At 36.4% G+C, this 7182-nt stretch overlaps 1 protein-coding gene across 3 annotated transcripts in view; it reads left to right on the top strand.

The window, feature by feature from the left end:
• The window catches only part of LOC145414588 (protein amalgam-like), a 128619-nt gene extending 123346 nt beyond the window's left edge, over positions 1-5273 (top strand). For all 3 annotated transcript variants that reach the window (XM_080284110.1, XM_080284111.1, XM_080284109.1), the window contains exon 14: positions 3113-5273. The gene's annotated coding sequence lies outside the window, so the exon portion shown is untranslated. The remainder of the gene's footprint in view (positions 1-3112) is intronic.
• Positions 5274-7182: the final 1909 nt, after the last annotated feature.

Raw genomic sequence — 7182 nt, 5'->3', positions numbered from 1 at the left:
GCATGGTGGTTTAGAGGGCAATTACGGCACTCCAATTGGTCTAAGCCAGTGAAGGTTTATATCCAAGGGCTGGTTGGGGTTATTGCTCAAGTAATGCCACTCATGATGAGTGAGGCTGGCCACTCTCATCTTAAATGTCAGGACCAACTTGCCTAGCCCCAGGCTCCTACACTCCTCATGGGGCAACGTAGGATTGGATGATGGATGAATGGATGGACGGATATCTATCATTACATGAGAGTGCATTACAGGCGAGCTGACTGTACAAAATTATTTTGTATGGCATTAAGAGCTAATTTAAAAGCTAAATATTCTCAGAAAGTTCCACCCAATAGATCTGAACCATCATAGAAATTAACCTCTTTAACCCAAGGACCATTTATATTTTAATCTTTCCATCCCCAGCCAATTTTATTCAACTGACAAAGGAACTGTAGTAGTGAAGGTATTCATTAAGGTTGAAGCTATCACCTCTTGATCAATAAGTCAACCAATGCTGGAAAAAAAAAAAAAAAAAAAAAAAAAAGTCATCATTTTCACAGGGCTGAACTTGTACAGTATAAATGTGCTGGAAGCATGAAAGTTAGGTCAATTATTTCCATACTTTATGCACTGGGGTTTTTCTGTGTACCTAAACAGTATATTAACTCCTTCAGTAAAATGTCTTTTGTGATTATGTTTTGGATTTGGACAGCCAATGTTATAATATTCAGGGTAGGAAAGAAATCTAAAACTAAAGCATTTGAAACAATCCAACCAGTCACACCAGTCATACTAAAACTGACTACCTGCAAAACACTGTGATGGTAACTATATTAATATCAAATGTCATCATACTGAAGGGGTTACCACCATGAACTAAATACCATGTCAGAACTAAAAGCAATGTTGAGGACAAAAGACATACCAAATAATAAGGTTCCTTCTACAAGACTGATAAGAATACTGTCATCTTTCTGGTTTGAATCAGACACCTCAGGACATTAACTGGGCATTCCTCCAACAACAAATAACCCATTTTCCCTATAAAGGTTGTTCTTGTTTTTACTGTGGCTCCAGGCAAGATTCCTACCTTAAACACTCTACACATCTAATACAATCCAATACAATCACTATACAATATAAACTCACTATACTGGACTTTGCATTGTCAGACTTTTACATTTATAAGGCTGAACAACAACAACATTTATGAGATACCTTAAATGTTTGGCTTTCTTCTCTAACATCAGCCAAAGTCTAATCCTGTATATGGTAGTTTATATAATTTAATGAAAAGAATGTTCAACTGTAATAATCTGAATTACAAAAGTGCATTAAACTTTACTAACAAAATTTTTTCCTTATTAACAAGAATGCATAATTCTTTCTCCAGATAATTTCTGTGTCCAGCATATTATTATGCATAGTTTTTCAAACTTACATGGATGCACTGCCTTTCTTGCAGTTACAGTATATTGGCCTGTAGTCTGATATGCCCCCAGAATTCTTTATATACTGTACTGAAAGCTTGTTTAGTGAAGGCTTTCTCTTATATCTGACTGTGTATTTCCTCAGATCAGTGGAATCTCCTAAATTAAGCATTTCTTAACCCTTCCACTTTAGTTTTTTTGTTTTTTCTGGATGTCCCACACACGGGGATTCTGAGATATATAAAGCTAATTGTTTTGATTACAATATTCCACACCAAAATATAGACCATAATTTCCTGAGTAAAATGATGTCTAACATAATGTTAAAAAATATATAATTACCTGTGTGGTGAGCTGTCAAAACCTGTGGTGTTGGAATTCCTCCACTGCAAGACATATGCCATTCGGTATATTAATAAACTCAAAGTTGTCCTTTTTTTTTCATTTATAATAGCACTTTCATTTTCACTCTCACTTTCATCTGACAACTTAATCTGAGTCATAAGACATCGCCTCTATCAGATCCATGTAAGCTGCCGTGGCAGCGAAACATCTCATACCTCACGCCTCGACATACGGTACTCCATTACGTGACAAAAATAATAGACAATAAGATAGTCCTCCTGTGATGGCAACTCCTCAGTCTTGCCACCTCCTGATACTGGACCACTACAGGGCCCCCAGTACAGGCACGCAAATATAAAAAGTCCAGAACATATTTACAGTACTGTACATGCCACCTGATGGCTACAGACATTGCCTTTGTGGCACGTTGACGTGCTACTCGAGGTGAAAGGGTTAATCATGGATTCATAATATGCAGCAACACCATACAACAGTTTGCAACATCAGTAAATGGCAGAAATTACACAAAATTCACATATGCTGCTTCAAAAGTGATGCTTTTTCAATGCCTCGTGTAATTTGCGGCACCATTACCTCAAGTTCTTGTGCCTAGCCAAGCATAAACCAATTGTAGTCAAGCACGGTAATTACTGCTTCGATTGTCTCCACACTGGAATCTGAGGGGTTCCTGAGGGTGGCTGATGAGAAGGAAGCAGCACAATGGCAGCAGCACACTCACCTCGTGCTGAGAGGCCATAGCCTGCCTCAAGCCTAAGAACCCCTGCCCCCTCCCCCGTTCATTCAAACAATGTTGTCAGTCAGATTCAGGTAAGACTCTTAGAGTATTGTTCATTCCCATTAAATATGCTTTACTAATTTCTTTTCCAGGTTGTTAGTGTTCTCTGGTGAGCAGTTTGATGTAGGTCTGGGGGTATGAGGGGCAACTTTTCTGAGATGACAGTCTCATAAGTAATTTTCCCCATAAGATTAGTTATTTCTAAACTGCAGAATTCTCATATCGCTGCATATTCTTAGTTCATAAGGCCACAATTGAGGAGATTCCACTGTAGTTTGATAGCATATACCTGTATTGAGGTTTTACTGTACTATATTCTTTTTACTCTAACTTGGCCTAAAATTTCCATCTCTGGTCCATAACATTGGATTAATGTTAGAACATGATGCCAATCACAAGGAAGTGCTATGGAGAGGATGTAAAACCATAGTATCGTCTTTGGTCGCTGCTGAGCTGAGTTAAATAAGCTACAGAGGGACAAAAATCTGGGCCAGGTTAAAGTGAAAAGGGTATGATTTTCATGCAAGTAGTGACAGAATCCTCAACTCTTTCTTACCAGGCTGTGAGCAGAATAGTCTTCATCCCAGGGCTTGAGATGTACCTGGCACATGACACATCAAACTGGGGCTATGAGTGACCTAATGGCATGCAACCTTTGTGAACAGTGCATCTTGACTTCATCACTAAGTGCCCCAGCAACAATGAAAAATCACTACAAACATTCATAAGCAATATGACAACAAATACTGTAGTTGGTTTGTTTTGATCTGATGAAACTGAGCCATTTCCATAATCTGAATACTGTAGCAAGTTGTGGTTGCATGAAAATCTGACGAGCCTTAGTTAAGATGTAGTAAGAATGACTGCCTTCCAGTCTGACTATACCTGGCCATCAACTGGGCTAAAATGGGTTAGAGATCTTCATCAGGTTAGAGCAAACATGCTAAAGTCATAAATTACATGTCAAAGCTATTTTAGCAGCATGATAAAGACAAGCAATGAAGCATGATTTTGGTATTGTAGCATCATCTAAGCATGATACAATAATACCATATAAGAATCACAGCAAAAAAGCTATATAGTACCTGTAAAGTATAGCAATGGTTATAACTGGCATCAGGGTCTTTCCTTTACAATATCTGTACTGATGGACAAGTACAACACGCAATGCAGTATTTTCACTTATCTAATTCACTGTGCTTATAGAATCATTAACCTGTCCGATAAAAAAAAGGTATTTTTTGTCACTCTGGGTAACAATACTTTTATATATCTCTGGTACAGCTATTTATAGTACATGCAGTATATTTGTACTTCATATATTTAAAAAATGCTAAATGTTTTTGCTCTATTTCATCAGACAACATTCACTCTTATAGTGGACTTTGGTAAGTATTTCCATGATTTAAACAGTCTTTCCATCATTCCAAAAAATGTCTAGTATGATAAACACTAGAAGGTCAGAAAATGGGAATTTAATTTACTTTAAATAATACTCCACAAAAAAGCAACAGTGCTAGACAGTAATATAACCACAAATGCAAGTGCCACAGGCAGAATTATTCCAGTAATTCTTTTCTCATATAACCATTGAAATTCATATATTTTTTTTCTCTTTTTCAAGACATAATGGATAACTGTAAGCAAAGAAATTTAAACACCTCAATGCAATAATATGAATAATAATAATAATAATAATAATAATAATAATAATAATAATAATAACTGTAATAATAATATGGCAATATACTGTACATAATTCAAGATAAGTCCTAGAAACCAGATATAACTGATGCTGCTAAAGCCTCAGACGACAAGCACAGTGGATGAGTCGCATGGTACCTCAACATGGGAATCAAAACCTCCAAGACAGACTTCTACATCATTGTGTCACTTGACTCATGACCATTCTGAGTGTAACATACAGATCCTCAATCCTTCATACCCATTATTTTTTTTTCTAATGAGACGCTCACTTCATCTTGAATCAATGAGTACTGTCAGTTCTCACATAAAAGACATGTGCAGGCGAAATGCTTCTTTAAATTACTGTACTGCCTACTTCTTTTTGTGAGACATAACTGAGGAGTTAAAAGCACATTAAACTACTGATTTATCTAGCTATCTATCTATTTATCTATCCATTGCCAGACATCTTGAGCCAATGTGGGGTAGTCACAAACAAATCACCTCCATGTCACTCTGTCCTCTGCTATTTGGCTGCCCTCCTTCCAGCTCACACACACCCTCTCATATACCTCTTCACTCCATCCCTCCAACTCATCCTTGGTCTCCCCCTCCACCTCACTCACATACACTCCTCTAGTCAGTCTCTCATTAAACCCTAGTGTCTAACTACAAAACAACTTTATAACAAACCACAAACAACTTTGGGCAATGAACTAGTATTAGTTCATCGGCAACAAAAACAACTTTAGTGAAGCAGCTTTAAATGACTTATGACTGTACACATCTTCATCTGCCTTGACACAGTGCCACAAGTCTCACATTTCTGTATATATATGGTAAAATAAGAGATGGGTTTTAATTCCCCTACTCCATCGCCTCAAATATAAAAGCCAAGGATAGGGTTCATTCTCTCACTTCCTCATAGCAGGGAATTTTTACTCTTTGTTCCTTTTTTAATATACGCTGTGAATATCTTACCTGTGTCTGTTTTTGTCTCTGTTCTTAAGATTATAATAAAGATGTATATTAATTCCTACAAACAGCACTGTAGTGTCACTTTCGTTTCCTGATGCTGTACTGGTAAATACAGTACTCTGTATATGGAACACATAACAGGGCAACACAAGTAAAAAAAAAAAAATTAGCTATCAACAACCTCTACAAGATGCGCAATGATATGGTGATAATGTTGTAATCTTCTACTTGAATAATTCTACTGAGAAATGTCATGTACAAGAAATTACTTTGCTGTCAGACTAAATACCCATACTTATTGTTGTCAACAAATTACCATGCCACAATACTAACTACACATAACAAAGTGAATACTATTCAGTAAAAACATGTATTTTCATTCCAAGAGGGAAAAAAGAAAGGAAGTTCTTACAGCTAATAAGGAAAATGAAATATGCATTGATTACCTTATGTAAAGATGATTATTACAACTACATGAACTTAATTACTATTATCCCATCAGCTCCATTATGAAAATGATATGGATGCTTAATCATTAAAAAAAAAAAAAAAAAAAAAAAAAAAAAAAAATGCAAGTACCCTATGTGATAGGACAACTACAGATAACAAGGAAGATAGCTCTGTAAACCTTAATGTGAACTACAGTACAAGAGGACAAAGGTAGGATCATTTTTACTAGGAATGGAAAAAACAAAATAGGTGAAATAATGACATTACAAGTACAAGGAACTGAGAGAAGAGTGTATACAGGAATCTATACATGAGAAGGGTGAAACAGAAAATATAGATATAAAAAATAAAACAGATCTCTGATTCTCTACATTAAATCATAAATGAGAGAGTAGGAAAATACAAGGAATCACGGGAATAAAAACAATAGCTAGAGAGCTCAGAATTACTAAATGCCTTACAAGTTAGGTTACACAGGTAAGTTCCATTACTCTCAAATGACTAGATGAGCGCTATTGAATTCAAATGGACGGATGGGTAAATGGATGGATGGGGATGGATGGATGGTGGGGATGGACAAAATAAGGGGGTATGGTGGGTGCAAGCTACATCATCACATGTAGCCACCATCCAGAGTCATGCCATGCCCTCCTTTTACACTTCTGGAAAAGGAGGCATATGATAATTAGATAAACAGATTGGAATTATTCTCAGAAAAAACAAAAAGTTTAAGGGTGCCTACAACCTACATAAATGGTGACTTATTTCAACAAAACAGAGTGAGGGTGAATGAACAAAAGAATGTACACCATACACATTACAGGCTATGTAATAATACTGTATAGGGTTAATCAAGACAACTGCAGCTAAAAAAAAAAGAATGTACAGTATTCAATTAACACAACAGCCAAAAAGGGCCAAATTATTCTTACCTATGGTGCATTCATCTACTACAATCATAAATTGCTTGCTTTTGTGCTCCATTTTCCTCATGTGATGCAAACTGTGCACTATTATAGTGCAACCACAACATCACTTAAACAAATCAAGATGTGTTGATGTACAGTACTACAGTGTCATACAATAACTACAAACCTTGGATCAAAGTAACTAATCTAAATGTGCTAAATGAAAGTGTGCACCTGATTAGCATATTTTTTGGTACTAACCAACAGGAGGGATGAAGGAACTGGAGAGAGGCTCAGTTTGGTCAATGAGCCTTGTGACTGCGGACTCAACTCGAGCACGATGTGAAAAGAGGAAGTCAGACAGGGTGTATGAAACTGTCCCATCTCTCAGGCGGGATATCCTTGTTACTGCAACCCCATTTACACTCATACCACCTGCAATGGATGTTACAAGTTACAAAAACAAAATAGAAAAAAATAAGAACTAACCGCAAAATGATAATCCCAACTATTCCAAATACCAGTGTTGTATTTTCAATCAAAGTAAGGCAAGACTGGAATTATACTGACTATGTATTTATAAGCACATGAATGGATGTCTTTCATA

Source organism: Coenobita brevimanus, chromosome 100 (genome assembly GCF_032717465.1).
Source record: "Coenobita brevimanus isolate Jiangsu-jjx chromosome 100, ASM3271746v2, whole genome shotgun sequence".
NCBI lineage: Eukaryota > Metazoa > Arthropoda > Malacostraca > Decapoda > Coenobitidae > Coenobita > Coenobita brevimanus.
This window is presented reverse-complemented; position numbering and strand designations above follow the sequence as displayed.